We start from the raw sequence: 8941 nt of genomic DNA on the forward strand, positions 1-8941 counted from the left end.
CCCCAGTGCCTATTGTCTACCTTCTTGGCACAGGTGGTCAGGGTCAACTAACATCTCTTGAATGCCGGAAATACAGGCATGGTAACTCCTAACATTTGCTGTTTCTAAAGCTTCTATCTTTTAAAGTATTTATTTATTTATTTGTGTATTTATTCATTCATTCATTTTAGAGAGACAGAGAGAATGAAGGAATGAATGAATGAATGAATGAGTATGGGTATGGCTTCTTGCCCCTGAAAATGAACTTGAGATGCATATCTTTCTTTCTGCACCTGGCTTTATGTGGGTATGGCAGAAGTGAACATGGACTAGCAGGCTTTGCAAACAAGTGCCTATACTTGTTGAACTATTTCCCCAGTCATCTCCCTTTTCTCCCTCTCTCTCTTTCTTTCATCTATCTTTCTTATTTTTATTTATTTGTTTATTTTTTGACAAGAGAGCATGATAAAAAAAAAAGCTGGTTAAAAATGCTGTAATGAGAATTTGCTTGAGGTACTTTGAGAGCCAACAGAAAACTAGGAAAAGAAGTTTTGAAAATATATAGAGCATTTTGTGTAGACCAGTGGTTCATGAAAGTGTGGTTTTTTTCAAGCCCCATCCACATCACTTTAGATTATATTTAGAAGTGCAAATTTTCTTCTAGGACTGTGAGTCAAAAATCTAGCTCAATAACCCCTGGGGGTGATGAGTTTGTAAGCTTAAGTTTGAGTGCCCTACTTAAGTTTAGTTTGCTATGTGCAGAACAGCAAGAGGTTTAATCATCATGTTTGTTTAAACTCTGCTGGAAATTTTTTTTTTTCATATGACTATTTGATTGTTGTTCTGTAGGATAACAGAGTGGAGGATCTTCTTCCTTCTATTAGTCCTGCGGTTACCTTCCCAGCCAGGCCTTTATGAGTTCAGTAGAGGACATGCTCCTTCATGTGAGAGTTGCCTTCTGGCATTATTGGGAATCTTCACATCAGAGATCTCAGTCTTCTCAGGCCCCAGTAAGACAAAGTGACTTCAAGTTAACTTTTGAAAGGCTCCATTAAACAAGAATGTACCTTAAGCAAAAACAACAGTGTGCAAATAAAAGACACAGGGTCCATTAAAAATGAGTTACCCAAACATACTGCATGCTTACTGAAGGAAAACTGTTCAGTGAATTGACTTTGATTAGGGAAGTACTTTTATTCAACGTATGCCCTTTGAAAATGTTTGTTTGCCATTTTAGTCCTGTAACTTCAGCCAGAATGTATTCCATCCATGCATGCATGTATACACTTATTTATTCAGCAAATGGTTTAGGAAGTTTCCCAGAGCTCAGGTGACATGTGAGTGAATCTTGGCTCTCTCTTTCTCCATCTCTCCACTCTTGTTTTTTCATGTGAAGTACTGTGGCCTGGCTTCTGCTCACCATTCCATAGCGACTGGGCTTTGAGAGGTCCTCAGTGACTTCCTTCCAACTTACCTGCTTCTCACAGCACTGCTACGCCATGCAGAGTTAGGCTCCATTGGCCATCTGTTTCCTTGGAATGATATGCTTAGGTTTGTGTCTCTTCCATACCATTTCAGTTGAATTCTCTTCTGTACCACTTTCAAAAACAGGTGTTCTGTGAATTTCTCAGCAAAGTCCCACTTTCCTTTCTTAGCACTTTCCATACTGAATGTGTTCACCTGTTCCCACCAGCTTCACCTGTTATCATCTGTCACACCAGACTCGTTTGTGCCCCAGTCTTTTCCCCCATTTGTAACTTACCTTTCCAAGGACCCTAAAGTCAGTATATTTATTGAGGGGCTTCTACCTGCCAAGAACTGTTGTTTTGTGCTTTAAATAGTAACACTGCTTAAGACTGACAAAGCTCCTTCCCTAATAGAACTTATGGAATCAGCTAGTAAACAATATGGAAATAATATGGTGCTAGACCTTTATTTATTTATGAGAGTGAGAGAGAGAAAGAGGCAGATAGAGAGAAAGAGAGAGAGAGAATAGGCACACCAGGGACTCCAGCCACTGCAAACAAACGGGATGTATGTGCCACCTTCTGTATTTGCCTTTATGTGGGTACTGGGGAATTAAACTTGGGTCCTTAGGCTTTGCAGGTGAGTGCCTTAACCATTGAGCAATCTGTTCAGCCTTGGTGCTAGTCTTTTAATATGAAGTAAAATGATGGACATAGTATTTATGTGGAGTGTTGTGCTATTAGATAGTGTGATATTAAAGCCAGGCACAGTGGCTCACCCCTTTAATCTCAAGAACCTGAGGTAAAACGATTGTTATTAGTTCAAGGTCACCTGAGTTAGAAACTGACTAAAAATAACAAGGTAATATAATCTTAGATCAGAGATAGGAAATGAAAAGGTGAGCATTACAGATGTAGTAAATAGAAACTACTGGAATATGTGAAAGGCTAACAGCCTGAATGTTACTAAAAAAAAAAAAATCAAATAATTGACAGTATGTTAAAGCAAAAATCACGGCTTGCGCAAGCATCCAAGTGTGAAGACTGGAGTTCAGATCCTTGGTACCCATGAAATGGCAGGTGGGTGTGGTGACCCACCTATAATCCCAGAGTTCGAGATGTAGAGGCAGGAGACCCTGGGGCAAACTGGCTGGCGAGGCTAGCTGATTCAGTGAATACAATGGCGAGCAATCCAGAGAGACACCCCACATCAACTTCTTACCTCCAAGCATATACATACACACACACACCACCACCACTGCGGCCACCACCACCACCCAGAAAGGAAAAATATGGCTCCTACGTTAGAGAATTTAGTGCCTATTAGGTGACTGGATGCGGTTATGTATCGTTCTGGGAAGCGTTTATCTCTGCCTGCCCTGTGGGGCTGCCCCATGTACTGAATCGCTGATTAAATCAGGAACTTATTCTTACCACATAGGCATGTTCAGGGTGTGTTCTTGCCAATTTGTAACCTATCAAAAATGCTGTTGGGATTTGAAACACTGAAAAATATTTTTATTTTCTACCAATTATAGCCAGACTTTATTTATGTAAAGTTGAAGCAATTGGAACATTAACTTTTCGTAAATTATCTAGATTCAATTTTTCGCTTTATCTGTCTCTCTCATGGGTGCTCACTAAAATTTTCATCTTCACTCACATTTGCCTCAGAAGGGGAATAAAACAGAGAAATAAGTCTCTTTTCTGTGTGTTATAAATGCTTATCACTAGTGTTATAAGAGAGTTGTTTTGAACAGAAGACTACTTAAGGATCATTAATGAATTGTACTTCTGTCCCTAGTGATAATGACTAATTCAAATATTCCTTCTGATTCTCTATGTTGTGTATCTACATACACAGCCCATCCAGAAGGAGTGCCTCCATTAATTTCTCTTCTCCCCACCCATCCCCTTCCTTCCCTTCACTACCTTCTCTTCTTTTCTTCCCTTTCTCCCTTGCCTCTTTCCCCTCCTTTAGTCTTCCTTTTATTTCCCTCCCTATTTTTCTTCTTTTCCCCTTCCCTTCCCTTCCCTTTGTTCTTTATTTTTCCTCCCTTTTTCCCTTCTCTCTCTCGCTCTCTTTCTTTTATTTATTCTCTTGCTTGACAAGATCCCCTCATGTAGGATAGGCTACATCCTGCCCCACCTGAGCCACCCCAGTGCCGGGCTTAGAAGTTTGTAACATTATGCCTGCTCATGCTTAATGTTTCTAACAAGTTTTCACAATAGCATTAGATGGTTAAACAGTCAATTGATACTATTTTTATATTATCAAAGCAATAAGCCATTAAGTAGAATTGCTGATTTAGGACTGTTACATTTTATAACACTACATTTTATAGTAACATTTACAGAAAAGATATCTCACTTAAAACTAAGGCAGTTTTAATGAAGGGAGATTTACTTATTATTTTAAGTAATTGTTTTTTCTGTTCATTTTTATTTATTTATTTGAGAGTGACAGAGAGAGAGAGAGAGAGAGAGAGAGAGAGAGAGAGAGAGAGAGAGAGAGAGAGAGAGAGAGAGAGAGAGAGACAGATAGAGTGACAGAGAGAGAATGGGCACATCAGGGCCTCCAGCCACTGCAAACGAACTCCAGATGCGTGTGCCCCCTTGTCCATCTGGCTAACGTGGGTCCTGGGGAATCGAGCCTCGAACTGGGGTCCTTAGGCTTCACAGGCAAGTGCTTAACCCCTAAACCATCTCTCCAGCCCCTATTTTACTTATTTTAAGGTACTGGCTTGCATTATAAGGAGCATCTTTTTTCATATAGAGCAAATATTTATTTACCACAGGGTTTATTTTTGTGAATTTTCTTCACCAATTTTTAAGCTGTTTAAGCTTATTGACAACTTCCTTACATAAACACAATGTATCCTGATAGTAATCCCCTTTTTCCTACCTCCTTTGTTTCTTCTTCCGTACTCCTCCTCCGCTGAACCCTGGCTTTGTTCTCACTAGTTCCTCTTCTATTTTGGTATCATTATTTTTGCTTTCATTTTATACAGGTCTTTTGAAGATAGGGACAGGCCCTGCAAGGTCATAAATGCTTGTAGGACCCACTGCTACTTAAGGCTGATAGTATTTCAAAGCATTTCTTCCCATCTTTTGGCTCTTACATTCTTTATATTACCTTTTTCTCCATAGTCCCCGAGCCTTGCTAGAGATGTCTCATTGAGTACTGAATGCTCTGCTGTCACTTTTTCTCATCACTCTCATGAGTACTGAGTCTCCCTGGTGGCTGTCATCATCTGCAAAGAGAAGTTTCTCTAACCAAAAGTGAGAAGAGTGTTAATATGTGGACATAAATATTTAAGAGGGTAATTTGGTGTGCTTAATAGATCTGTTCAGCCAAACAACAGCAGTAGCTTCATCCCTAGGGTTTATGGCCTCCACAGCTATAGGCTTTTGACTAGGTTTGCAAAATCAGGCATGAATTCTCTCACACGGGGTGAGCTTCAAGTACAATCAGAGATTGAATTAGTGGCTACCTCTTGTCTGGCTGGCCATTTGTGTGGCTTGCAGGGCCACTACTATTTAAGACTGTTGCCTTTCTACTCCAGTAAGCTGCATAGCACTTTCCAGGACTATGACAGCCAGTCACCAGTTCAATGCTTGCTTGATTTCTCAATGTCCTGAGGCTGAAGCATGTGGTATCTTCAGCAACACAAGGGCTATAGTAGCAGGAAATCATTACCTGTTATTCCCATGAATGGATCAGTATTGGAGAAAGGAGGAAAGTGAGTACATGTGGGAGTGGCCAAGCTGCATATAGCCATAACTTTGCTAGTTCAATGAAAAAAAGAAAAAGACTTCAGTCACTTTATAATTATCATAAAGCCTGTGATTTCTTCCTAGCATCACAAGAAATGAGCAGTTACACGTGCCTTTTTGTTTTATCATTCCATGTAGAGGACCAAAAATGCATTACAGTGTTTAAGACTGTCCAAATGCCTCCATCCATGAAATACTAGCTTGAGAAAGTATTTTAAAGGAATATCCATTTTCCATGAAAATGTTTCCCTATTGGATGTTGACACTCAATAAAAATTCGTTGATGCCTTCCAAAGTGAAGACTTTACCCAAACTTACAAATGGACGGGCATCTCAGAGAGCCACTGCCCATTCCAGAAAAATTCTATGAGTCAAGCAATCTCTTCTCTGTTCAAAGCTTGCACATCTTACTCTTTCCATTTTTAATTTTTGATTTGTACCAATTTGGCAATCATGCTTATTAATGGAAACAATGTGATTTTTTTGATGCTTTCACCTTTCTGTCCCTTTAGATCTGCATGCATTTCTCCCCACACTCTTTAAGGAATCCTTTCCCTCCATTTTATTTAAAATTATGGGTCTCACCAGCCCACCAAAGTTCTTCACTTCTGTTTCCATTTCACCCTGTAATTTGTTCAATCACACTTATTGTGTATTACCCTCTGTTGGGATGTTTCTCTTCCTTAATACTCTATTATAAAAAATTTCAAAATTATAAAAATATTGAATACTCTGTTCATCACTGTTTCTATGAAATAACATCTTACCATATTTGTCTTATACATGCTTTCCTCTATCTACTCATTTATTAGATCATCTTATTTTTACTTTTGCTTATTATTTTTAATTAATACATACTAATTTTATATAATGTTGGGTTTTATTTTTTTCAAATATATCATGCATTTGAACATATTTACCAGTTCTATTTCTTCCTTACTCACAACTCCCTTTTTTATGTATCTATAAAGAATTCAAGACACACACATAAGAGAAAACATATAATATATTTTTGGCCTATTTAGTATAATATGAGATGTGTTGCATCCACATTCCAGCAAGAAACATAATTCTATTCTTCTTAATGGATGAATAGAATGACATTGTGCAGATATGCTCTACTTTTATCTCCTCTTCTTATGCCAGACACCTAGGCAGATCCTGTAACTTCATACACAGTGCTGCGTTAAACATGGGGGTGCAGGCATTCTTATGCTGTGTTGACATAGAAGTCTTACGGTTGAAAACAGATGTGGTTCACCGGAGACATATGGTAGTTCTATTTTTAAATGTTTATTTATTTATTTTGAGAGAGAGAGAGCTATACAGAGAATGGGCACACCAGAGCCACCAGCTACTGCAAACAAACTCCAGATCCAGGAACCATCTTGTGCATCTGGCTTGTATGGGAACTGGGAATCAAACTTGGGTTCTTAGGCTTTATAGGCAAATGCCCCAACCACTAAGCCATCTCTCCAGCCCTAAAAGTTCTATTTTTAGTTGCTTAAGGACCCTCCAAAATATCTTAAAATAGTTTAATTAAGTGTCTCCGTTGGGCTGGAGAGATGGCTTAGTGGTTAAGGCACTTGCCTGAGAAGCCTGAGAACTCAGTTTCAATTCCCCAGTACCCACATAAACCAGATGCACAAGATGGTGCATGTGTCTGGAGTTTGTTTGCAGCTGCTAGATGCTCTGGCACACTCTCTTTTCCTGTTTCTCTCTCAAATGAATAAATAAAACAGAATATTTTAAAAATGTTTCCTTCAAGTAATATATATATATATATATATATATATATATATCCCAAGTTTTGTCTCTGTCCTCCCACCACTGACCTAGAATTATTCCTTAGGACAAGTTTCAAGGTATAGTTCCTGGACACATGCTGTGGTTCCCAGCCAGTGATTCAGAGGACTTTTGTCTCTAGCATCACCAAGTTGCTAAGTCAGAAGGTTCCTTTTTTATGACTTCTGACCACTCCTATCCAGTGCCTCCAGCCCATTTGTGGTGCAGGTTCCATGTACCACGTTTGAGCCTTCTCTGCCTCTTTCTCTTTGTCTTTTTCTCTCCTCTTTAAAATATCTGTCACTGAAATCCAATACATTAGTAGCATGGCTCTCATCCTCTCCAGTCCAACTGAATTCCTCTCTGGGATGCTGATGCTCCCTGGTTGGTGCTGTGGAATGGGCTCTGGACTTTCCTTCCTTCTAACCTACTTTTCAAGATTTCCTATTTAATTTTGCTGCTGATACTACTGTTTTCTCACCATCATCTACTTTCTTGGGATAGCTCCTCTCCAACCATCCCTAGTTTATTCATGCATGGGTTTCTTTTCCAATGTATTTTATTTTTTATGCAAAGTGAAGTCACTTTCAGGTATCAGATGATTTCCTCTCTAATAGCTCTGCAAGTATATTACTAACTGTAGCTCAGTTATTGAATTAATAAATTTATATCTTTCACAAATACTTTTCAAAACATCAAAGTGTAGAGCATGACCATTATCTTAGAAAGTTCTATAATAATCCATTCCCATAGGATGTATTGGTTCCATAAGTGAAATGGCATGAAGCATATTTAAATTAAAAATTCTATTTTGATCTGAAATTGAATTTAACCCAGAATCCTATTTATAGTAAATTCTATTTTATAGTAAATTTCTACTCCGTCCATCACAGTTAACCATCATTCTGACTCTGCCTGTGGGGGACATTTCACATTTGAACTACAACACCTTTCTTTCAGGTATCTGAAGTTTTCAATATACTTCCACCTGTGACTATGGTATGCAAGCCACCCTGATTGAACCATTGATTCTTTCTGTTATTCCTGGTATATTTTGCTCATATCCCACCATTATGGTTGTAGGCACAATACCTGACTGCTCTGGGCTTCAGTCTACAATCTCTGTATCTGTAACAGAGAACAGCCAGGTGTGGTAGCACACACCTTTAATCCCAGCACTTGGAAGACAGAGGTAGGAAGATTGCTGTGAGTTCAAGGACAGTCTGATACTACATAGTGAATTCCAGGTCATCATGGGCTAGGGAACGTCCCTACCTCAGAAAAAGAATATCAAACCTGTCACGGAGAAGAAATTTAACTTTCTCAGAGTGTTGTGATAATGGACTAAATGAATTAACAGACAGAAGAACTTTGCTTGGCAGCATAGTGAGGGCTCAGTCAGTGCTTATAATTGCTCTTGTGAGCACTTTGAATGTCTAGATGCTTATGCTGGTTGACTTATACTGCCTTCCAAAGAAGCAGAAAGATTATAGTATGGGAGATTCAAAAAAATTAAAAAAGAAGTGAGGATGAAAAAGCCTAACAATAGCCCCACAAGTGCAAGATATGCAATTGGAAATAAAGGTAGTAGAAATTGCACATGGGAGACAGATTCAAAGACCCATTATTTCAGAAGTAGAAGGGACTGCATGGACACCTAAGATGGTGAAGGTGGAGACACATAGCTGAGTTTTGTGTCTTGGGGATCTGGAAGAATATGGGTGTCAAGTAACAAGGTATGGATTTGGTAGGAAATGTTGAATCAGTTTTAGATATGAAAAATTGATATTAATGGAAAAGTCTGACAGGCTATTAGAAGGAAAAATACATTGGAAGGCATGGAATCAGTAAGAGTGAATTACTTCCTTCATCACCTGATGACTGCTTTCAAGGAAATACAAAGATGATGCTTTGATTGTTCTCCCCTATAATGC

This window comes from Jaculus jaculus, chromosome 2 (genome assembly GCF_020740685.1).
Source record: "Jaculus jaculus isolate mJacJac1 chromosome 2, mJacJac1.mat.Y.cur, whole genome shotgun sequence".
In the NCBI taxonomy this organism is placed as follows: Eukaryota; Metazoa; Chordata; class Mammalia; order Rodentia; family Dipodidae; genus Jaculus; species Jaculus jaculus.